At 43.5% G+C, this 25,696-nt stretch overlaps 1 long non-coding RNA gene across 2 annotated transcripts in view; it reads right to left on the reverse strand.

The window, feature by feature from the left end:
- Positions 1-25,266, reverse strand: part of LOC309377856 — a 37,193-nt gene extending 11,927 nt beyond the window's left edge. Inside the window, exons 1-2 of one of the 2 annotated variants that reach the window (XR_014171733.1) lie at positions 24,909-25,266; positions 9,282-9,569 (exon numbers count right to left, since the gene is read on the reverse strand). This is a non-coding gene — a long non-coding RNA (uncharacterized lncRNA). Of the gene's footprint in view, positions 1-9,281; positions 9,570-10,624; positions 11,703-24,908 lie in introns of those variants that run through there. The other variant, XR_014171734.1, reaches the window with a different exon arrangement.
- Positions 25,267-25,696: the final 430 nt, after the last annotated feature.

A 25,696-nucleotide genomic window follows, 5' to 3' on the forward strand; every position in this document is an offset into this window, starting at 1 on the left:
TCTGCATGTGCTCAACTAGCTCGTGGATCTTCTGTCTTTGGCTGAGAAGAAATGAACCGTCCTCTTCTCTTTCCACCTGGATCCCGAGGTAGTACTGGACATCTCCTAGCTCCTTGACCTCCACCTCTTTGCTAAGGTGTTTTACTATCTGTGTATAGTCTTTTTCACTTGCTGTGGCAATAATCAGGTCATCAACAAATGCTAGAATATATGAGAATTGTCCATTATTTGACTTACTGTACAAGCACTTGTCAGCGTCGCCTTGCTTGTACCCAAGTTGCGTCAGCATTTTATGCAACTTCTGGTTCCAGGCTCTAGCAGCCTGTTTAAGTCCATAAAGTCCTTTCTGGAGTTTGCACACTAAATGCGCCTCATGTGGTTTCACAAAACCTTTGGGCTGTTTCATATAAATTTCTTCTGAAATCTGCCCATGTAGAAAAGCGGTAGCAATGTCTATGTGTTTCACTCTCATTTTCTTGGAGGCTGCAATGCTTAAAAGCATTCTTACACTGCTGTACCTCACGGTTGGTGCAAAAACTTCATCATAGTCTTCACCAAAACGCTGTGAAAATCCCTGTGCTACAAGTCTAGCTTTGTAGCGCTGCACTTCTCCTTCTGACCCCTTCTTAACCTTGAAAACCCATTTACTGCCAATGGCCTTCTTACCGGGAGGCAGCTCAGTGAGTGTCCAGGTCTTGTTCTGATGCAGTGCATCCATCTCCTCCTGCGCGGCCTTCCTCCAGAGACTGGCTTCTGCAGCTGGCATCTCCCGTATCTCTTCCCAAGTGGAAGGTTCCTGTGGAAACGCCGACCCTGCAAAGTAGGACAACCGTAATGGTGGGACACCTTTGTTGGTTCTGGACGAGCGTCTGACCTCTGGTTCTGCAACCGCATCAGCTTCCTCATCCTCCTCCAACGCAGGCATGTCCCCATCTGAGTCCTCATCTTCGTCTCTGGTGCCGCCAGGGTTCTGGTCCTCTGCGTCTTCTAGTGTGTTGCCTGTAGGGGGCGCTGTAACACTCGAAGGCAGATTATTACTTTGTGGGGTCTCAAAAGGGAAATATACAAACTCTTGAGTCCTTTCTGACTCATCTGAAGAATCCACAACAGTGTTCTTAGTGTCTACTTTTCCATATTCATCAAAATAAACCGCATGGTATGCATTTGTCTTACCAGTTTGTAAGTCCATAATTCTGTATCCTTTGCCTCCAGAGGCATATCCCACAAGGATACCTGCTTTTGCCCTGGAGTCAAGCTTGTGTCTGTGTTCTTTGGGCACGTGGAAGTAACACGGACTTCCAAACACACGTATGTGCGAAAGATTGGGAGCTTTCCCATGCCAAAGTTCAAATGGTGTGCGCTCTGCACCTTTAGTTGGCAGTCTATTCTGCAAATAGACCGATGTGTACACTCCTTCGGCCCACAGCTTCTGTGGCAAACATGCATCCTTTAGCATGCACCTTGTCATGTCCATAATGGACCTAAACTTTCTCTCAGCTATGGCATTCTGCTGTGGTGTGTAAGGAATTGTGGCTACGTGTGCAATTCCTTCCTTGGCCAGGAGAGCCTGCGTTTCATTTGAGCAGTACTCACCTCCATTGTCACTCATTAGCACAGCTGGAGCTCTTTGGAATTTATTCTTGACCATGGCAATGTATTCCTGGAGCTTGTCCACTGTCTCACTCTTCTCTTTGAGGAAATATACAACACAAAATCTTGAAAAGTCATCCAGAAATATTAAAATATATCTATTCTTTCCCAGTGAGGGAACATTCATGGGTCCACATATGTCAGTGTGCACTATGTCAAGCACTTTGTTGCTTCTTTGTTCTGCACAACGTGGAAATGAAGGTTTTACAGCCTTCTCAGTAATACAGCTTATGCACTTTGCTGGAGCTTTGTTGCTCTGCTTTACCTGCAAACCTCTTACAAGATCTCTTTTCTGTAGATCCAGAATGACGTTGGTGTCTCTATGTCCAAGCCTTCTGTGCCATAGGTCCAGATCTGCTTCATCCTTCTGGCTGGAATGTGCCACTTTTGCAGACTGATTCTCTGAAAGATCAAGCTCATATACACCATTGATTAGCTTTGCTTGAGCAAACACTTTGCCATTTCTAGTCACTTTACATTCTCCATTTCCAAATGTGATCTGGAAACCTTTCTTGTCCAAAGTGGACACGCTAATTAAATTGCAGCTCAGCTCTGGAACATACAAAACTCTAGAGATTGTGTTCTCAATGCATTCATTGTTTATATTGCATTTCAGACTCATGGAACCTGCACCTTTTGCTTTAACAATGTTGCCATCTGCAATCTCAATTTCAGATCCTTCTTCATCATTTATCTCATTAAAATAGTCCTTTTTATATGAAAAATGTGAACTGGCACCTGAATCTAAAATCCATTTATTACGTCTATTCTCACGATTCTGGACTGTTAAATTCCTTTCTTGCAGTAGCCATGTGCATTCACATTTCCCCTTCTTTTCTCCTTTTGGCTGAAAGGGGTGGGGTTTCTTTGCTTTAGGAGCCCTGCAATTCTTTGCAATGTGTCCTTCTTTGTTACAATTGAAACAAATCACTTTCTTAGGCATCTCTTTCGACTTTGTAAATTGCCTAGATGCATAACTACTGTCTTTGCTTCTAGCATTTCTCACTGGAGATTCAGCTCTATCTCTGCATTCTTCTTTTAAATAACCAATCAAGTCTTTAAAAGTCAGACCTTGTCTATGATCCATCAAACTTACAAATGCGCTAAAGCGTGGTCCAAGTGATGATAACAAAAATGCTATCTTTGTATCTTCATCAAAAGCTTTGGGAGTCAAATCAATTCTTTGAATAATCTCAGTAAACTTGTTGATGTGCTCTGTGAATTCCTCTTTTGAATTCATCCTCAATCTGGTTAATTTACACACCAAGTTTCTGAAGCAGTTTATGCTAGATTCTCCATACACGCGCTCAATATCTCTTAAGATTTGAGATGCATCGTCTGTACTATTTATTAATGATAGCTGCTCATCGCGAAGTCCACTCAAAATTATGTGTCTAGCTTCGCTGTTCATGCGTTTCCAAGCACTTATCTTGGCTAAATCCTCCTCAGACGATCCTGTAGGCTGAGGCTTTAAAGCTTCCAAAATGTGCTTATAATCTAAACATGCTATCAAGCGCTGCTTCCAGTGTATGAAATTGTGTTCATTCAGCACAGGCATTCCTAGCTTTGCATCAGTATCAAAAGCTGCTCTAGCCATCTTAAAATCCAAAAATTTGAAAATTCTTCAAAATTTCAAAATTTCTCAAAATTTTAAAATCAAAATCTCAAAAATCTCAAAATAATTCTTCACTGCCTTGGGTCACTGTGAACTCTGAGGGAAGGGGGGGGTTGCTTAATCCCCACTGCACAATGGAACAAAGGACCATGTGCTTACCAGGAAGTTAACTCAGAAAAATACTACTCAACTCAAAATCACAATCCAAAGCAATCCTTCAAAAATACGCAGAAATATGCAATACTGGGCCCATAACCCTTTGTGGGAATGTTCAGGGGTGCAGGAGAGGATATATTGTAAGATTATATCCTAATCCAACTTGTGCTAACAAGTTCCCAAAATATCAGCAGAGTTTATAAACATTCCCCTTTTAGTTCGCAACGGTAACGTGTGCACAGGTTCGCTAGAACCTCTATAATAATTACTCTGGTAATTTCCCCTTTGATCCCTCTTAAAATACAAGACACTACACAGTCTTTATAAAAGTATAAAAGAGTTTACTCACGTTCTGTTCACAATATGATCCCAGAAGGCACACAGACTTAAAAAGGTAAAATACATTTAGAATCTATCTTGTAGCAAGATAGTCCTTATCTCCTCTCTTGGCTGGGAGCCAAGAGAGCATCCTTAGATGTTCCTCATGGAAGGAAGATGGCAGAGAGAGGCAAGAGAGAGGCAAGAGGCAAGAGAGAGAGATGGCTGCCTGCCCTGTGCTTTTATCATTACCTGCACAGGTGGGGCCACACCCACCTCTGGTCACATGCGGAGGAAGTCCGTCCCCAGGAAGTTTACCTGCTTGCTGGACAGACATCCCTCCCCATGTTCTAACATGTACACTCTAGGAATGTTGTCATTGACTGCTCCTGTGTTTTACATCCCACAAGAACAACAACAGGACTGGATCAGCCATGATGCTAAATATGCAATAATGCAAACTGTGTAGCAATGCACTATCACAGTATGCAGGAATCACAGCTGTTGTGCTCGAATCCTGCTTATGCGCTTCTCTTGGGTCATCTGGTTGGCCACTGACAGAAGAGGACACTTGAATGTTGGAAATGTAAAGAGGTTGAAGGTACATTCTTTCACCTTTGGTGGACATGCCCAAAGATTAAGACCTTTTGGGAGATGATATATAATTAAATGAAAAAGGTATTTAAATATACCTTCCAGAAGAAACCAGAGGCCTTTCTCTTGGGCATGGTCGGCCAATTGGTGCGAAAGGAGGATAGAACTTTTTTATGTATGCAACAACAGCAGCAAGAATACTCATCACGAAGTATTGGAAAACACAAAATTTACCCACCCGGGAAGAATGGCTGATGAAGTTGATGGACTATATGGAACTGGCTGAGATGACTGGCAGAATCCGAGACCAAGGAGAAGAGTTGGTGGAAGAAGAGTGGAAGAAATTTAAAGTTTATCTTCAGAAATATTGCAAAATTGAGGAATGTTAGAAAGATGTTGGGGATGGGGAATTATGTGGTTTTAGCAGTAAGGATATAAAGGATTAAGTAAAAATGAATTGATGAAAGAGAGAAGGTAAAATTATAATATGTTAAGATAAATTATTAGGATAAAAACAAAGTTGGAAGGATTTGCTGGAATATTTAATTGAATTAGAATACAAAAATGAGGCTGGGACGCAGGTGGCGCTGTGGGTTAAAGCCTCAGTGCCTAGGACTTGCCGATCGAAAGGTCGGCGGTTCGAATCCCTGCGGCGGGGTGCTCTCCTGCTGCTCGGTCCCAGCGCCTGCCAACCTAGCAGTTCGAAAGCACCTCCGGGTGCAAGTAGATAAATAGGGACCGCTTACCAGCGGGAAGGTAAACGGCGTTTCCGTGTGCGGCTCTGGCTCGCCAGAGCAGCGATGTCACGCTGGCCACGTGACCCGGAAGTGTCTCCGGACAGCGCTGGCCCCTGGCCTCTTAAGTGAGATGGGCACACAACCCCAGAGTCTGTCAAGACTGGCCCGTACGGGCAGGGGTACCTTTACCTTTACCTTTTACAAAAATGAGAGGCGTGAGGTGGTCACGGAAATAAGTAAATGAAAGACAAGACATGGAAAGATTGAAATGTTTTTAATTGTTTTTTATTATTTTTTGTATTTTCTACCCTTTTGTGTGTTTTCTTCTTCTTTTGTTTTGTCTTTTTTCATATTTGTAATTTTGTGGAAAACTTAATAAATATTATTTTTAAAAAAAAACAACAGAAGAGGACACTCGACCAGATCAGCTACTGGCCTGATCCAGCAGGATCTTCTTATGTTCTTCTGAGAAATGCTGCATTGGTATTCGGTAGGGGAAGATAGGTTCACAGAGATGTGGACCATTGTTATAAAACAGGGGTGGAGTTTCTGTGGTCCTCCAGATGTTAGACAATTCACCATGTGAATTGGAACTTCGAGTTCAACAAGATCAAGAGGGCTACAAGTTCCACATGCCAGTTGTAAAAGATGAATCCATGCAATTTTCCAATTTGATGCTGAGTGGCAGGGAGAGAGGGAATGAGATTTTCCAAATCTTGCAAAAATAAGATTTAGAAAGAGAAGAAACCAGAATGGCAATGCAGATGGCAATAGTAGTTTGGGTTTTCTGCAAACCCATGTATTGTTCTTTTTTAACAGTCTGCACAAACTATTGAGTTTGAGGTTGAGACTCTTTGAATTAAATCTGGATATTTAGCCTTTCTCTTGTCCCTAACGTGCATCTAAAAACTGCACTGAGCACGAAGTGCAAATCCCAGTGGCTTCCAGCAAGACTCTGTTTTATAGGTTTCTCACACGCAGGCCAGGCACTCAGAAAGACAAGATCTGACTGGCTAAGTTATGATGAGCAAAGGAAAGCCAACTGACTCCTTGAAGAGGGAGGTCAGGATCACACTACTTTCCATCCATTGCTCTGCTCTCTGCAGGTCTGTCTCCATAGGTGTCTGCTTAAACTCTCTGATTAAGAACTTGGGTTTAGCAGGTGCTCTGCTGTTTCTTGCTAGACACAGCAAGAGTAAGGGCTGTTTTCAGCTACAGCTACAACAATAGCAACAGCAGGAGGACAGGCGATAGAGAGATCAGAGAAGTCAAAAAGGGGTGTGTGTGTGTGTGCAGGGATGTGAGGGGAGAGAACAGAAGACATAAAGAAATGGGGAAAATGGGTTGAACTCAGTGAGGCTTATTTCTGAGTAGTTATTCCTAGTACAGTGGTACCTCGGTTTAAGAACAGTCCGGTTTAAGAATGATTTGGTTTACAAACTCTGCAAAACCGGAAATAGTGTCCCGGCTTGAGAACTTTACCTTGGTCTATGAACAGAATCTGAACGTTGGAAGGGCACCGGCGGCAGGAGGCCTCATTCGGGAAAGCACACCTCTGTTTAAGAACGGTTTTGGTTTAAGGACAGACTCCCGGAATGGATTAAGTTCATAAACCGAGGTACCACTGTATTGTGCTGCAACTGACAAGGCAAGGTAAGTTCATTCACAGAAAATGCAAGATAGATTTACTGTTGCTGTTCTAAAGTTACTTATTTTGGAATAGTGCTGGTGCTAACGAGGTACAAATTTGTCAATGTAAGTTTTCCCCCAGTCTTAAATTCAGTTCTACACATTTGCACCAGTGTTTTAGTGGGATTTTTTCCTAATATACACATTTTTTATGCTTAAGATACAGATTTCCCACAAATAGTGCATATGTATATATAAACATATGTGCTATATTTTAGGCTTTTCAGTTCTTGTTTTTGCACCTGTTTGTAAATGCTTTTTGTAACTCACTTTGAGGGTTGTTTTTTTCTGAAAAAGTGAATAATTAACAACAACCAAAACACCACCTACCTCTTTAAACTCATGGCTTAGCACAGATCTCTTATAAGAATGTAAGAGCATAAGAAGTGGTCTGCTGGATCAGGTCAATCTAGTCCAGCATCCTGTTCTCACAGTGGCCAGCCAGAAACCTGTGGGAAGCCCACAATGAGGACCTGAACACACACTCCCCTCCTATGGCTTGCAGGAACTGGTATTCAGAAGCTTTACTGCAGAGTATAGCAACCTCTCCAAAGTGAACACAGTTTCACATAGCTGCTACCCCCAGAAGGCAGCACTGGTCACTTGCAAGAATAACAGAGACAAGATGAATATCTAAATTATTTGAAAAGCAATTGTAAACAACAGATTACGCTAGTAGGATTGCAAGAAGTTTTGTAAGGAGGACTATGTGAAATATTGCAGAGAAGATTATGAAGAGAGTTATTAGTTAAGGACAATTAAAAGTAATAGAGAAATTAAGAAATGTAGATTAAGTGATAAAGATTGAAAAATCTTCAGATGCAGTTGATGGAAATCCAAAACATTGTATAAGACAAGAAAATATGTTATATGATTGTTGGAAATGATATGTTAAAAATTAATAAATATATATATATATGGAGGGGAGAGAATATTGACATTTTGGTGATGCATTCTACTGCAGAATGGCATTCTTCTAGTTCCTGGTTCTTCCCTCTGTGGTACCCTTCCCCTGAAGGAATCTACATTAATATTTGCCTCCTTGCCTCCCCTTCTGTTTCCCTATGACATTTTTTTTTGGGGGGGGGTCACTTTACCATTCCTCTGTGCATTGGCTACCTCCCTCAAATTTAATGAGCTCAGTTGGTAGAGCATGAGGCTCTTCATCTCTAGGCCGTGGGTTCAAACCCCACATTGAGCAAAAGATTCCTGCATTGCTGGGGGTTGGAGCAGATAACCCCCACAGTCCCTTCCAGTTCTACAATTTTGTGTTTTAGCAAACAAGTGCTTGAGTTGTTGGCACGCTAGAGAAATGCCCTGGGAAGGAAAAATATATGGGAGTAGTGCAGAGGATACAACCTCCTACTTGGTTGCTTGAGTTTCCAGTGCTGATATATAAGCTATGGCAAACGTGGAGATATTTCTCCAGCCTTTCCAGTAAGGAGGCAATATTTCTGCTTCTACCATTCTAAGGATCCCAAGGGTCAGGAAGAGACTAACATAAATTGGGGAGGTCAGTTCTCAAGCAAATTCTCCTTGCTCAGTGTTCAAATATTAGGCTCTCCTAATGCAATGTTTTTGAACATTACTAATGATGAGGGATGGCATGAATATATATAATTTCCCTCAGGCAGAATGAACTTTCTGAAAAGATCATGGGGGAGTGGGAGGGGAGAGTCAGAAGTTTCTCAGAAATTTCCAGGGGAGGGTTGCCAATTACTTCACATCACCAGTTGGCCAAGGGTCTTCTAAGTTTCCTGTCTTGCTTTCATAATCACTTATTTTTTTAAAAGGATGCTGCTGCTAAAGGATCTTCTCCATAGTCTCCCTCTGATGGCACTTCCTTAGGAACAAGGCCATGTCACATCATATTGTGACACTTCCACGGCTCTCCAGAAAGTGCAGTCAGTGAAACAGCAGGATGCTCTCTGCACTGTTTCTCACCAGACCATGCTTCCAGGTGAGATCCAGTAGGAAAAGTGGCAGCTCCTTAAAGAAAACATTGAGATATATCTCCTCTCAACAAGCAGCAGGAAATTAATCCCTGTTTTCTCTGGAATATATGCATGGCAGTTTGGCCCTCAAATATTATTGAGGGATCTGCAAAACAAAGGATGCTTCTGGATGTGCAAGTTGATTAAGAAATAATCCAATCAAGCGTGTGATGTGCAAACATGATCTACATCTGTATTATACTGCTTAAAGAGAAGCTATGCTTTTCAGTAGGGAATACGATACACAATTATGTAGGTAGCAAGATAATTAAGCCAACTGTGGGTAATAACATGCATGCCATGCACACAAAGGATGCTCATCTGCATTGCAAAAATTGCCCACCTGCTCCTGCATGTCTTGATCATGCAACCCCAATAGACAAGAAAGGGCAAGTTTCACATGAAGTATGCATGCTGATGAATTTAGGATTATTATTATTATTGCAAAAACAAAACATCACCATGGTTGTTGTTTTTAATGTGGGCAATAATATTCAACGTGATTGTCTTAAGACTTAAACTATATACCTTTCAAGGTCCAACATCAAAAGCAAAAGGTGTTGTTGTTGTTGTTGTTGTTGTTGTTGTTGTTGTTGTTGTTGTTGTTGTTAATACTTCACCCATCTGGCTGGGTTGCCCCAGCCACTCTGGGTGGCTTTCAACAAATTAAAACATCAAACACTGGTATGCATTTGCATTGTTTTTCTTCAAATTTGGTCAAAATGGCATTTCAGCTCTAATCCTGGTTGTCTGAATGTGGCTAACAGTGGGCGACTTCCCCTCTGCCTGGGACAATCTGAACGTGGTTTGCAGGAGCTGGGAACGTAGGTGAGAGAGTAAATAAGTGAGCAATGAGAAAAGAGATTCATTCATTTGTGCTTTGGATTAGAGATATGCACTTCTTTAAGTTGCAGCCAGGGCTTGGCATGTTTGGGCATCTGCTGAAGGCTCACAATACAGCAGACGACCCACTAGCAAGAGACCGCTGGACCTGCTTCTCCTCTTCATCATGGTAACTTGCTTGTTCACTCACCTCTTGCTCTCCTCATCAGACCACAGTGAAGATGAGGAAGAGAAGCCATTACTTGTTTGACCTTAGCCTCTCTCCTAGGGGAAAGAGGGTGTATGTTCTGTAGGGCCAGATTTTCCCCATTCCTGATTTATATCCAGGCCAGGTGAAGAGAGGCCAATTCACTTCCTTAGGGTGGAAACAGAAGGGACATTCCGAAGATGCCCTCTATGCATTTATCCAGTGTTTGGAGGGAGAAGTGGAACAGCTGTTCCACATCTGTGTGGCTAACTGTATGAAAGGGGAAGCTTGTAAGCCAGGAGTGCAGAGTCTCCCCTTTTCAGACACTCTGCTTTAGAGATGCCAGGAATGGAGATGAGAGACCCAGTCCACTGTTTGCACATTGATAGGTACATGGGAGTTCTCTAATGAACAACCCTATGCTGGGACCCAGGAGGACAGCACCACCCATTCCACCCTCAATTCTGTAGTCTCAAGAAACTTGCCACCCAAACAGGAAGTCGGTGCATGTGAACCCAGTCTTTTGAGTAGGACTAGAAGAAGGGATGAATTCCTCATAAAATAACAATACATGAACCATGGAGGACCTATGATATCCATCACCGGTTCTTTAAACCTATGCAGAATGGCAAACAAAAATGTGGAAATGCAGCCCAGGTCTTTCCTGTTGTCCTGGTGGGTTTTTTAAAGCGTAGCCTTCTGTTGCTCTGCATTTATAGCTGTAGTACCTGCACACACACACACACACACACACAGCCCACTCCATGAGTATCCATCTTTTTATAGCAATAGGCTCTCCAGGTTGTAAATATTGCACTAGTATATGTTTTATTTTACATACCTGGATTCCTCTTCCCTGCCTGCTTTATGCTTCTTCCTTCTGCTAGTAAATCCACAGAAGCCAATCGCTTGATGCAGGCTGTAAAATACATTTGTCTTCCATACAGTTCAGGAAAGCTACCTCAGGAACACCACGTGAAAACATGCATTATATAATATTGTGCTTTATCAACAAATAGTGCATTACTGGTTGTATTCGCTGAGAGATAGATTGCAACTTTGCAACGATGGGCCCTTGAAAAGATTTAAGGGGCCTAAGGGAGGCACCTATCCTGAAGAGCTCTGTTTCCTCTTCTCCCGAGGAGAAGGGTAGGATCAGGGTAGGATCTTCTCAAAGGAAGCCCAAGGCATTTTGGTACCTAAAGAAGACAATCACAATAATGCCACCTCCACCAGAGGCACTGACTTGGGCCCCAAACTATGGGTGCCCAGCAAGGTGCTCACAATGAGATGTCATGATGCCATGCCACATTGCGCATGTGTATCGCTGCCCTCTGGCATGGTGGCAGCGACTGGACTGGGGACTCCACCTCCATTGCAGGGCCTCTGTTGTGGCCCACCACAGTTACAAATGCACCCAGAAGCATTTATGTGGCCACAGTGGGTCCCAACAGAGGCCCCACAGAGCAGGAGGCCCTGGCCCAGTCACTGCTGCAGTGCCAGAGAGTTGGAGAGTAAGGTGGCAGCAGCTGTGGGTGGAGGCCGAGCACCCACAGTGAAAATTTTGTGAGTGCCCAGTCACCCAGGGCATCCTGCAGATGGCACCAGTGCTGTCCCCTAGTTGGTTGACAATGGAAGAGGGTGCCTTCTGAGGTGAAGTCAAACTGCTGGAGAGTAAGAGCACCTGCTGTGGCTGTAGAGACCGAAACAGGAGAGACATGTTTTGTTGCAGCTGAGGCATATGAAGGCATCTGGTTGTGCTGATGCAAATGCACCATGGTATTTCTTCTTTTCCCCCTTGGTGGTGGCAATAATAATAATAGAAAATAAATGGAAATAATTGGCATTTCCCTGTCCCCTAAAGTTCTCCAGATTCTGCTGATTGAGATGTACCTGCCTAGTGCTAGGGCTGGCCTGTTCCTATACAGTGGTGCCTCGCAAGACGAAATTAATTCGTTCCGCGAATTTTTTCGTCTAGCGAATTTTTCGTCTTGCGAAGCACGAAATCCCATAGGAATGCATTGAAAATCAATTAATGCGTTCCTATGGTCAAAAAAAGTCCAAACAAAGCCAAATTTGGTACAACAAGAGTTTATTAAGTGCTCTTTAAAGTCACACATACTGTAAAGAGCATTTCAAAATTCAAACCCAGAATTTTTTTAAAAATACAGCAGAGTGGCCCAATGGTCACAGAAAATCAAAAAAATGCAGGAAAAAAAACACAAGCTTCCAGATTCTTGAAAACCCCTCCCCAAATGTTCCCCCAGCCACCCAGCACACAGAAATTCAAATCCAGATTTTTTTTTTAAAAAAACAGCAGAGTGGCCCAATGGTCACAGAAAATCATAAAAATGCAGAAAAAACCCACAAGCTTCCAGATTCTTGCAAACCCCTCCCCAACTGTCCCCCAGCCACCCAGCACACAGAAATTCAAATCCAGAATTTTTTTAAAAAAACAGCAAAGTGGCCCAATGGTCACAGAAAATCATAAAAATGCAGAAAAAAACACACAAGCTTCCAGATTCTTGCAAACCCCTCCCCAACACCAGGTCCTTGAATTCCAAACACCCCAACCCAAAATCCACCCCCCCAAAAAAAGTTTTAAAAGCTTAACTTACCAAATGGCTGCAAAAGAAGTTTTGGAAAAGCTTCAAAAATCACCAAAGTCTTTAAAAACCTCAAAAAGGCTACTATGTACACTGCGTTCTATGAGTTGCTCCTCAAAGTCAAGTCGCAACTGTATTAATGGTGTTAAGAAAAAGGAAACAAACTTGCAAGACGTTTTTGTCTTGCAAAGCAAGCCCATAGGGAAATTCGTCTTGCGAAGCAGCTCAAAAAACGGAAAACCCTTTCGTCTAGCGAGTTTTCCGTCTTGCGAGGCATTCGTCTTGCGGGGCACCACTGTATTCACCAGAAATGAACAAAGCACACCTGAAACAATCAAAGTTCTTGTTGCCCAGAAGGTTGGGGAACCAAAGACCTCCAATGAAGATCCATAAAGTTGGCTTTGCATGGCACAAATGACTTGGGCTCAACACTTTTGGTGGACAAAGGAAATAGGCTCCAGAATGGAGGTTTGTACGTGTGTCTGTGTCCATGTATTCCTTGCGGTTGATTCACATTCACTTTGCATCCTTGGCATTTCCATGAGGGAAGCAAACTCTACCGAAGAGCATGAATTTTGGATGATGCCGTGTCCATCAAAGCTTTGCAGAACCGCCATAACATGAAATTTTAAATTGGCCAGGGACTTTGAAAATGTGTTTAACAAACCTTGCTGAATGTTTTGGCATGCCTGGCCTGATTCTTGAAATTGTAACAGTCCATAGAATCAGGCAGGTCTCATTATTTCTGGGCAACTCATCTAATGCAAAGCATGAACCAGAAGGTGTATCTGCACCGCTTAAGTCACAGAACAAGACTTCCCCATGCTTAGCAACGGAAACACACGGAACCAAATGATGCCCTCCACCCCAAAGCCTGCAGCCGACGTGTTGGAAGATGGTGGTGCAGAAAGCAATAATGGAACAGTATAACCCCAAGGGAAAGCTTCACATAGATGTAAAGCCATAGCCAACTTTGGAATAGTTATTCTTTGCTGTTACTTTCTGAGCAGACTTATAGCCATGTGAGACTTTTGTGTGTCCTGAATCTGAGGGTGGCTTCAGAAGATAACAGGAAATGTTTGATGACGTACAAGTTATGGGAACTTTGGATTGTATCCCTTGTTAGTCTCGTTGAAGTTAATGGGCATGACTAACTTCTTCTTTTTGTTGTTTAGTCATTTAGTCATGTCCGACTCTTCGTGACCACATGGACCAGAGCATGCCAGGCACTCCTGTTTTCATGACTAACTTAGGTCTGTTAATTTCTATGTGTCTCCTTGAGTATAACGTAGCTGGGTATGACCCTTAGTCCGTCCTCTAAGGCCATTTGTGGGCATTTGTGTCCAATTAACCATTTGTGGTTGTTTTCCATCTGCCTCTTCACCAATTATCCAAATGCCACATTTATTTCTGTGCTATGTTTTATGGTCAGTGTTTGTAATCTTTGACGTTTTATTGAGGTTGGGGACAGGCCTATCCCAGAATGCAGGCCAAACTAATGAGTTGAGATAGCAGTATTCACTGCTTAGAGATCTTTGAAACATTAAGCAGTATATGCATGCTTTTTTAAACATAACTAAATGCATAAATCCTGCCAACCTAGCAGTTTGAAAGCACGTCAAACTGCAAGTAGATAAATAGGTACCGCTCCGGCGGGAAGGTAAACGGCGTTTCCGTGCGCTGCTGTGGTTTGCCAGAAGTGGCTTAGTCATACTGGCCACATGACCCGGAAGCTGTACACCGGCTCCCTCGGCCAATAAAGCGAGATGAGCACTGCAACCCCAGAGTCGGTCACAACTGGATCTAATGGTGAGGGGTCCCTTTACCTTAAATGCATTTAAGAGATGGGTAAGGGACCTGCCATTTTCTGGAGATTTCTAGGCCTGCTTTGGGAGTAACAAGTGAGATGGCAAGGCATATCCTAAGCCAAATTTGCCAAACTGGTGCCATCTGGATGTTGTTGGAAGCAACATCTGGAAGACACCAAGTTGGCAAATACTGGCCTAGGATTTTTCTGAGTAATACTATGGTTAGATCCCCTACCCAGAAGCTTTTGGGTATGCGGAAAGGTGATTCATTTCAAACCCACACATCACAACAATGTAAGCAGGCAATTGACTCAGCAAATTCTAACCAGCAGTGTATTTCAGGATTCTTCTTTATGCAAGGTGACAATTTTATTTTTTCTGCCTTCCAAGCTTATAAAGTAAAGTCGTTGACCCAAGTTAGTTATAGCATTTCCATTTGGAACTTACATAGAATCACAGCAATTTACCCGGAAGTAGGTCAGTTGACTAAAGCTTGGACTGATGCACTCAAGTGGTGCCTATGCTTACATTTCTTAGCCCATCCTGATACCCATCTCTTCTTATTGCTCTCAGACTCTTTTGTTAGTCATTGGGTGAGAGAGATGGAGAGAAGACATTATTTTGGTTAGGCTTTTCTCCTGACGTTTCGGGCAATTATAATTAAAAAAAACAATGCCCAACTTCTTATTGTTCAAAGACTAGTAGACCTAGATCTACAGGACCTGAAAAATACTGCCAATAAATATTGACCTCTGTTGCTCTCTACTATAATAACCCTGCAAATTATGGAATCACCACAGCTCTGTGTCTGTATACATTTACAAGTATAGGAGAGCATTTACTCTTGCTTGCTTCAATGTGCTGCCATCAGCATTGCTAGATGGATGAGTTAATAAGACTCTGGTTAATGAATAGATGTGGAGCAGTAGAATTTGTTGAACATGTTCCCCTACATTGTACCCTGTGCAGTGAATGTAGAAGGAGGTTGATTCTCTATCTACTGACAGCTTTTCCAGGAAGATCTCCTGCAAGGTTGGTACTGATTTGCTTAAGGGACGCATCCTCTTGTGTCATGAATAGGGTTGCTGGGGGGGGGGGTTCTGACCTCGATGCAGGTTTTAAAAAATCTTGGAGGCTTATTGAGAGACAGTGGCGTAGCGTGGGTTGTCAGCACCCGGGGCAAGGCAAGTAATTTGCACCCCCTAACCCATGGATTTGCGCCCCCTAACCCTAACCCCCAGATGTTGCGCCCGGTGCGGCCGGCCCCCCCTGCACCCCCCACGCTACGCCACTGTTGAGAGAAGAAAAAATGTATAATTATTTGTGTTTGCTTTTAAGTGTAGTGTCTCTTACCTTTGTATGGAATTTTCTTGGTCTGTAATAAATCATTTGCCTTGCTAAGGTTACCTAGCCGCCCACCAAATACTTGAAAAAGAGGTGGGTGGAAATTTGGGCTCAGATCTAAAACAGACATTTCTTTTCTGTGTTTTTTCTCCCCATAGTGACACCCTGTTAATTAACCCAATCTAATCCCTTGATTTGGTTTACCTATCATTCTTGAGTCCATGCCCTAATTTAAAATGGAGGTTAAATTATTCCCTTTGACAATTCACCCTTTGGCCATCACCCTTTTTGATGGTCAAGGCTGCATTGCGCTACCTTTGCCTGCATTACTTTTTAATTGACCCTTTTTTTACTTATTCATCACCACTATTAATTTTACAATACTTTCTGGCTCTTAAATAATTTCTGGGTTTTATCCTTCTGTCCAGAGTATAAAAAAACCATTTTAGCCTGAGGCAATGAAACTTAAAAAAAAAAAAAATCCAAAACCTTCAATCCATTTGTAAAGCCTTCACTGTCTAACCTAAAGTTTAAAAAGAATACCCAACCTCATTTGATTGGAAAAGAGTGGATAATGAAGGGTCCCCTGCCCTGTATTTCTTTTGCCCCCTCATGTAGGGCTAAAACTTGAAGTCAGCCAATGAAATTGACTGGAAATAGGTTCAGAGCTGGCAGAAAGAAGTAATCCTTTGCACAACGAATAGCTACTTTAACAAAGAGGTGGAGAAGCTCAGGTGTGGGGCTGCATGTGGCCCTCTGACCCTCTTTATACGGCCCTTTACTCTGTGCCCAGACCACAAGCCCCATTCCAGACCACACGCCCTCAGTGCAACTGATCTCAATGGGGCTCACTGCCAGTGTTGATCAGCTGATTGATGCTGTCAATGAGCCCTGCTTGCAAAGGAACATTGGGGAGTCTACTTAAACTTCTTATAGTTCTACCACAAATGGTAGCGGTGGTGAGATGGTGGCTGAGGGAAAAGAGGTGGCGGTAGAACGTACTGTTGTACAAACCTCAACAAAAGCTCTGTTGGCTGTCGGAACCTGCATTCGACCGAGCTCCTCCGAGCTCCTCTGAAATCACCCTCCAAAGATAATTAATGACCTGAGCCTTTGATGAGGCCTCCAGGCACGTTTCCATTACGTAGAGAATCAAAGCAGCAGATGTGGAAGAAAGGGGTTAAGCTCACCGCATGTACTTTGTTAAAGGAAAATATTATGAAGATGATGTATAGATGGTACTTGACTCCTGAAAAACTAGCAAAGGTGTATCATAATTGTGATAATACATGTTGGAAATGTAAAGAAAAAGAAGGAACATTCTTTCATATGTGGTGGACCTGCCCCAAGGTGAAAGACTTCTGGGAAAAGATTTATAATGAACTGAAAAAATGTTGAAATATACATTTATAAAGAAACCAGAGGGCTTTCTTCTTGGAATAACAGGTTCGGAATTGCCCAAGAAAGATGTTAATTTATTTTTGTATGCCACAACTGCGGCTCGTATTTTGTTAGCTAAAAAGAATTACCAACAGTAGAAGAATGGCAGATGAAGATGATGGATTTTATGGAGCTAGTCGATCTAACCAGAAGAGTCCGTGACCAGAAGGAGGAGGAACACCACGAAGAATGGAAGAAATTTAATGATTATTTAGCTAAATTTGTTAAGCTAAAATAATTGGAAATACCTTCCAGATACTTAATGGGTTTAGGATTGTATTTATGTTAACTGATAAAATAATATGTCTAATACAAGAAGGAGAATATTTAAAGATGTTAATGTTTAATTTAAAGGGTATTAAAATTGGGATTTGGAAAACCGTTATAAGGATATGCAATGAAATTCAACTAAGGGGAAACGAGGAAGTTGTTTTACAAAGTAAATAACTGTTATTTTCAATAAGGTTATGATTTATGTTGGTTATGTTTTGTTTGTTTTGTGTTTTTGTTTGTTGTTGATATTATAAAAACTAATAAAACTTTTGCAAAAAAAGAGAGAGAGAATCAAAGCAGCAGAAGTGATGAGATTTATGGCTACATCACTATGCTTTATTTTCTAGCTACGCAGACAGAAAAGAAGTACATCCTCTCTCTGTGAGAGCAGAGAGCAACTGAACAAACAAAGGAACAGGAAACCAGTAATGTCACATCTGTCTCCTGTCTTCCGTGAGACTTCCAACAGCCTGGAATGTGTGGAATGCAAAACAGAGTCCTGTGACTCCAAAGCACTGCAAACAGAAGTGGCAAACAGTGGCAAACAGAAACTAACATCCTCCCCCTTTCTGTGAACACCACTGGGCAGTGTGTCAGTACAATCTCAGTACAGACCCAGTTTCTGTACATAGGTACAGTTTTGATCCTTCAGAACAACCTTGGACAATAAATCAGCAGGAATTCCTAAGAAAGAAGAGGAGAGTGTTGAAGACTTACGTCTAATTCGCAGGTCTGAAAGAGCCACAAAAGGTAGACCTCCAAAGAGATTTGCTGATGAATTTGCTAAAGCAGCCCAAGCTGTAACTGCTGTTAATAGCTCCAAGAAGGTATTTGAACCTTCAAACTTTGAAGAGGCTTTGGACTCGAAGGATGCTGAGCCATGGTTAACTGTGACTGGAGTGCATCAGGCCCCTTCCATGGGCCCAATCAGCAGGTCATAGAGGGAGTGCAGGGGGGACTTGCTGAAGGAGCTGAGCCGGTGGGGCAAGGAGGAAGAGGAGGAGGAGGCTTCTTTGGCTGGGGAGCTGGGCCTCCTCCGGTAATTGACTATGTTTATTGATTCATTCCAGAATTTATAAACTGTTCTACGCTCATGGACTATTGAAGTAGTATACAGATTTTTCTTTTTTAAGATGGTTATTGTATCATCTCTTCATTGTCCCTTCTATAAGCTGACCAGCTTCACACTCATTTACAAGTGCTGGAAGATCCGCACTGTCTGCCTATTTTCTACCAAGCCAAGTTCAAGGTTTTGGTGTTAACATGTGAAGCCCCTAAGTAACTTGGGACCAGGGTGCCATGCATATGCCCTGCCACCCAGTAGAGGCCGATGTGATCTTTTAAGATCTTCCAGGAAGACCCTGCTGGTCACTCCACAGGAGGTGAATGGTAACTTGAAGAAAGGGATGGGGGAGTAATTTGGTTCAGTTCACATTTAAAGGAAAACCTACCTAATCCACACTTTCTAAAACAATGTGAGAATCAAAACACAGCCATCCTTCAGACTTTGCACTTCTCTGAATTCTGTGGTGCAGTTCTTTGACCAATTAGGCATATATTAGGGGTACATACATACAGTAGGGAAAATGAAATGTATTAATGAAAATAGTATACTGGATATTTTGTATGAGAGCCAGTGTGATATAGTGGTTGAGAGGTAGTGTCGTATAGTGGTTAGAGTGCAAGGCTAGGACCTGGGAGGCCTGGGTTCAAATCCCCATTTGGCCGTGAAGCTCACCTTCAGCCAGTCACCACCTCTTAGCCTAATCTAATCCCAGAGGACAGGATCACACCCCAGAGGACAGGATCACACCCCAGAGGACAGGATCACACTTCAAAACGACCTTGACAAAATAGAGAACTGGGCCAAAACAAACAAGATGAATTTTTTTAGAACTAAAATATCCAGCAGATGAAGTTAGACAACAGATCAACAGAGCCAGACTGATACCCAGAGAGAACTTGCTGCAAGACAGACCCAAAAAAGAAAATAACAGAACACCTCTAGTCATCACATACAGCTCCCAAGTTAAAACAGTACAACACATCAGCAGAGATCTACAACCTCTCCTGGACAATGACAGTTCTCTTTCTCAAGCTCTGGGAGGAAGACCTTTCATTGCCTACAGACAGCCACCCAACCTTAAACAACTCCTAACCCACAATAATACTACAACCAGACCTAACACGGACACTGGCACCAGAGCCTGCAATAAACCCAGATGCCAACTTTGCTGCCACATACACCCGGACAACACCATTACTGGCCCCAACAACATCACACATACCATCTCGGGACTATTTAATTGCTCATCGTCTAACATTGTGTATGCCATCAAATGCCAACAGTGTCCTTCAGCTCTCTATATTGGACAAACAGGCCAGACCTTACGCCAAAGAATAAACGGACATAAATCGGACATCAGGAATCACAAGACAGAGAAACCAGTAGGAGAACACTTCAATCTCCCAGGACATTCTATACAAGATCTCAAAGTAGCTGTTTTACTACAAAGGAATTTCAGAAATAGACTGGAAAGAGAAGCTGCTGAATTGCAACTTATCACCAAACTTAAAACCATGGAGAGTCCTGGTCTGAACAAAGACCTTGGATTCTTATCTCATTATACATGACAAAGCCATTTTTCACCTTCTCACGCCTTGCTTTTTCCTGTAAGACCTATTGCAGTCGTTAAGAGTCGTCAACAGGCTCATCACAGCTATCTGCCAATCACCCATTCCCACCACCCTTCTGAGTAATACCCCTCCCCACCTTCTCACTATATACAGTAGAAGGGTCTGGAAACTTCTGTTTCAGTGTATCTGAAGAAGTGTGCATGCACACGAAAGCTCATACCAAGAACTAACTTAGTTGGTCTTTAAGGTGCTACTGGAAGGATTTTGTTTTGTTTTGACTATGACAGACCAACACGGCTACCTATCTGTAAGATGAATTTTAACAGGGAGAAATGTAAAGTATTGCACTTGGGCAAAAAAATTGAGAGGCACAAATACAAGATGGGTGACACTTGGCTTGAGAGCAGTACATGTGAAAAGGATCTAGGAGTCTTGGTTGACCACAAACTTGACATAAGCCAACAGTGTGACGCGGCAGCTAAAAAAGCCAATGCAATTGTGGGCTGCATCAATAGGAGAATAGCATCTAGATCAAGGGAAGTAATAGTGCTACTGTATTCTGCTCTGGTCAGACCTCACCTGGAGTACTGTGTCCAGTTCTGGGCACCACAGTTCAAGAAGGACACTGACAAACTGGAACATGTCCAGAGGAGGGCAACCAAAATGGTCAAAGGCCTGGAAACGATGCCTTATGAGGAACGGCTAAGGGAGCTGGGCATGTTTAGCCTGGAGAAGAGGAAGTTAAGGGGTGATATGATAGCCATGTTCAAATATATAAAAGGATGTCACATAGAGGAGGGAGAAAGGTTGTTTTCTGCTGCTCCAGAGAAGCGGACACGGAGCAATGGATCCAAACTACAAGAAAGACGATTCCACCTAAACATTAGGAAGAACTTCCTGACAGTAAGAGCTGTTCGACAGTGGAATTTGCTGCCAAGGAGTGTGGTGGAGTCTCCTTCTTTGGAGGTCTTTAAGCAGAGGCTTGACAACCATATGTCAGGAGTGCTCTGATGGTGTTTCCTGCTTGGCAGGGGGTTGGACTCGATGGCCCTTATGGTCTCTCCCAACTCTATGATTCTATGATTCTACCTCACAGGGTAGTTCTTTGGAGAAAAAAGGTGTGATGGAAATGCAATAGATAAACAGTAAATGCACACCCTGCCCAATTTTTATTTGTGAGATGATTGATTTGTGAGATATAGGTTGCATATGGTCCAGTGCATTTTTAGACAATTGCATTGAATGATGTTGGGGTTTTTTTTATCATGTTTGCGTAAACCATTTGACTATTTTTATATTATATTATTATATTACGTAGTATGTTGTTGTTGTTTAGTCATGTCCGACTCTTCGTGACCCCATGGACCATAGCACGCCAGGCACTCCTGTCTTCCACTGTATAGAATTATTAAATAAATAAGGTTCTTTTTTTATGAAGTCTCCCTGAACTCAGAGACATTCTCAGCTCTGCTTCTCCTTGTCCATCTCTTCTCAGAAGGATGCCTGGGAGTATGACAGATTCTCCTCTGAGGAAGCTGACTAGGTGCCACTGCAATACAATGCCAGCACTCCACAAACATTCCTTGCAGAGAGCAAGACGATGAGCTGCTGCAGTTAATGGGATGCAGCTAAGAGAAATGATGGCAGTAATCACATCCCAGCTGTGAGGCTGCTGTTAAGATCTCCCAAGGAACTAGAAGCCCTGTTGCTTGAAATATTTACACCGTAGTACTGAGTATACTCCAGGGATCACTGCAAGGGGCTGAGGATATATGCTGCTACCTAGCTGCCATTTCTTTTCCACCACTAATTGATATGATTTGAGGTGAAGTACCTTAGTGCCTAGGGGATCGTAGAAATGGAAGGGAGAAGAGACCAAGAACTGGTATAAGCAAGGATTTCAGCATCTTTCTATAGAAGAAGAAGAAGAAGAAGAAGAAGAAGAAGAAGAAGAAGAAGAAGAAGAGGAGGAGGAGGAGGAGGAGGAGGAGGAGGAGGAGGAGGAGGAGGAGGAGGAGGAGGAGGAGGAATGTATTATTTATACCCCTACCATCTAGCTGGGTTTCCCCAGCCACTCCCAACAAAATATTAAAATACAGTAGTCCATCAAACATTAAAAGCTTCCCTAAACAAGGCTGCCTTCAGATGTTTTCTAAAAGTCTTGTTGTTCTCTTTGACATCTGGTGGGAGGGCGTTCCACTGGGGGGGGGGTGCCACTACTGAGAAGGCCCTCTGCCTATTTTCCCTTAACTTGGCTTCTCACAGTGAGGGAACCACCAGAAGGCCCTCGGCGCTGGACCTCCGTGTCTGGGTAGAACGATGAGGGTGGAGACGCTCCTTCAGGTATACTGGACTGAGGCCATTTAGGGCTTTAAAGGTCAGCACCAACACTTTGAATTGTGCTCGGAAACATACTGGGAGCCAATGTAGGTCTTTCAGGACCAGTGTTATGTGGTTTTGGTGGCCACTCCCAGTCACCAGTCTAGCTGCATCATTCTGGATTAATTGCAGCTCCTAGGTCACCTTCAAAGGTAGACCCCCATAGAGCGCATTGCAGTAGTCCAAGCGAGAGATAACCAGAGCATGCACCACTCTGTTGAGACAGTCTGCAGGCAGGTAGGGTCTCAGACTGCATACCAGATGGAGCTGGTAGACAGCTGCCCTGGACACAGAATTGACCTGTGCCTCCATGGACAGCTGTGAGTCCAAAATGACTCCCGGGCTGCACAAAATGACTCCCAGGCTGGTCCTTCAGGGGCACAGTTACCCCATTTAGGACCAGGGAGTCCTCCACACCTGCCCGCATCCTGTCCCCCCGAAACAGTACTTCTGTCTTGTCAGGATTCAACCTCTATCTGTTAGCTGCCATCCATCCTCCAACCATCTCCAGACACAATGCCCACGACACATGCACCCTACAGAGGCCCTACATGGTGCCTGTGGGGTCCTGCTTTTTCTACGCCCCCCATTACTGAAATGTGGTTCGAAAGAAGTCTTCTATTGTAGCCATTCAAAGGCTTTTTTCCAAACATAATTCTGGCAATTCCTAGGGCTGGGCAATAGCTGGGGAAAGAATAAAACTCAGCCTTGCTTGTTGTGGTCAACAAAAGACTGGTTAGGATGCATTTTTCATATTTCTCATAAAGTGTTATCTATTTCCCTCCTCCAATGCCCTACAGGTTTGAAATTTTCCACCTTTGGTTTAGCATTAGCTTATGGTTACCAGACGTCCACGTTTCCCGGGGACAGTCCCCAGATTTACAAATCTGTCTCCAGACAAAATCCGTCCCTGGAATGTCCCCAGATTTCATTTAATGTCCTCGGATTTTTATTTTAAGTGTTGTAGATTTATTAGTATGGAATGAATGTTGCGTGATTGGTTCAACGGCACAAGACACATCATATGGGGACTTCCGGCAAGGCAAAATGGTGGGCGCCATAGCAGCAAGCAGCTCCTGAAGCCAGACAGAGCCAACTGCACTACCAGGCTGGCTCTGGGCTGCTGAGACTGCTGCTGCCACCGCCACTGCTGAGGGGGAACCGGGGATGTCTGGCGCGTCAACTGGGGGAACCATTGACCCCCCCCCAAATCGAGCCAGGAGTGAGAGCGCCTGGCCATCTGGCCGACTGCCCAGTGGCGCTCCGAGGCCAGTAAAAACCCTGGAGATGATGCAGGGAGAAGGAGGAGAGGAGAAGGAAGAGAGAGGAAGAGGAAGGAGAAAAAAGAAGGGAGCCTCAACATTGCTGCACTGCCACCACTGAGGAGAGGTAGGAGAGCACCGGGAGGGCAAGGACACGTGGCCAAGCCCAGGCCCGACCCGAGCCTACTCCATGGTAGCTAGTGCTCCAAGAGGGCAGGATGGGGCCCAGAGGAAGGCCGCGAGGCAGAGGAGACCACAGAAGAGAAGATATTACTTTTTTAAAAAATAGTAATTTTTTTAATAACGTTTTTTCCTCTTAAAAAAAGTGTCCCTGGATTCTTTGGAAAAAATCTGGTAACCTTACTTTAGCTACGATGGGAAATGAATGTTGACAAACCTATCTGTGTTGTTGTTTCCAAGGTAGGAAAAAAAATCGACCTTGATCTACCTCTCTCTGATGTGCTGCATATGTACTGAAACATCCGCTTGACTCATAGCCTTCAGAGGCCTCAAGAGCATCATTGCGATGGTGGGTTTTCACCAAACAAGAAGACAGCATCCCAGAGTTTCTCCCCCCAGTGAACTCTGCTGCCAGAGCTGGAGCGCTAAGAACTGTCATGGTAACCAAATGATGTGATCAGTGGGCCATGCCAAAGAAAGCAAGTGGGAAAAGGTGCTGGTGTCTTTGGGGCTGGTGGCAGGGGGAGAGGAGAAGATGCTATCTTGCAAAAGCCGAGACCTGCACGCTTCCTTCGTGGCTGAAAAAGCATCTCTACAGTAATCGAAAATGTCATAGAATCCCCTGATGGAGCTAGGAAATATAGAACAGCACAGCCTTGGGTTGTCTCTTGAAGAAACTCAGAGGAAAAGGGGACAAAAAACCCCCATAGAAATGACTCATATTGTATGAGCAATAAGCTTGCATGCAGTTCAAACAAATAGAATGGCTGGATCTCTTTTGCTCTTTTTCGTCATCAGGACATCAAGGGCAATGTCTCCAACTTCAATCGCTTTTCAGTCTCAGCAGCAAGCTGAGAGCGGGCTTCGGTCACATTCAGATGCTACACTTAAATCACTGTGATACCATGTTGTCATGACTTCCCCCAAAGGATTCTGGGAGGCAGTTTGTTAAGGGTGTTGAGAGTTCTTAGGAGACACCTATTCCCCACACAGAGCTACAATTCCCAGAATTCCCTGGGAAGAGGAATTGATTGTTAAACCACTCTGAGAATTGTAGCTCTGGGAAGAAAATCTTGACATTGTTCTCATGGGTGGGAGAATCACCTGGGCATACAAACACTTAGGGGACACTTTTACTGGTGTGGGGTGAGTTTTCACAATTCCCCAGTGCTTTTTTTCTAGGAGAATATATTCACCATGAAGTTGTTACAGTAAGTGTCACACTTTTTAACCAAAAAAGGAGAGAGGTGTCGGTACTGCGTGTGGGATATAAAGCTGTCAGTCAAGTCCAACATTCTGAGAGAGGACTAACTGCCTCTATGTGGCAGGCAGTTTTGTCAGTTGGTCAGTTGCTGAAGGGAGTGTTAACTGGTAACTGCTCAGATGCAGTCTTCTCATGACTCACTACTATCTAGTATATAGTTTATCTGTTATGTAACCTAAGCCTGCCTTCAGGAACAACTCTGTAAACCTGAATGAATCTGATAGTAAAGTAAAGGTAAAGGGACCCCTGACCATTAGGTCCAGTTGTGACCGACTCTGGGGTTGCGGTACTCATCTTGCTTTATTGGCCAAGGGAGCCGGCATACAGCCTCCGGGTCATGTGGCCAGCATGACTAAGCAGCTTCTGGCGAACCAGAGCAGCGCACAGAAATGCAGTTTACCTTCCTGCCGGAGCGGTACCTATTTATCTACTTTCACTTTTATGTGCTTTCAAACTGCTAGGTTGGCAGGAGCAGGGAACCGAGCAAGGGAGCTCACCCCGTCACACGGATTCGAACCGCCGATCTTCTGATTGGCAAGTCCTAAACTCTGTGGTTTAACCCACAGTGCCACCCAGTTTGTATTAATATGATTCAGATTCATGTGTGTTTTCTTAAAGAGAGACAGAAAGGGATTGTCAACCAGGAAGGTATAATTATTGATAGGACTCAAACGAGTTAGCAACCCGCTTAGAATCATAGAATCATAGAGTTGGAAGAGA

Source organism: Podarcis melisellensis (assembly GCF_964234715.1).
Source record: "Podarcis melisellensis genome assembly, chromosome: 9".
Lineage (NCBI taxonomy): Eukaryota > Metazoa > Chordata > Lepidosauria > Squamata > Lacertidae > Podarcis > Podarcis melisellensis.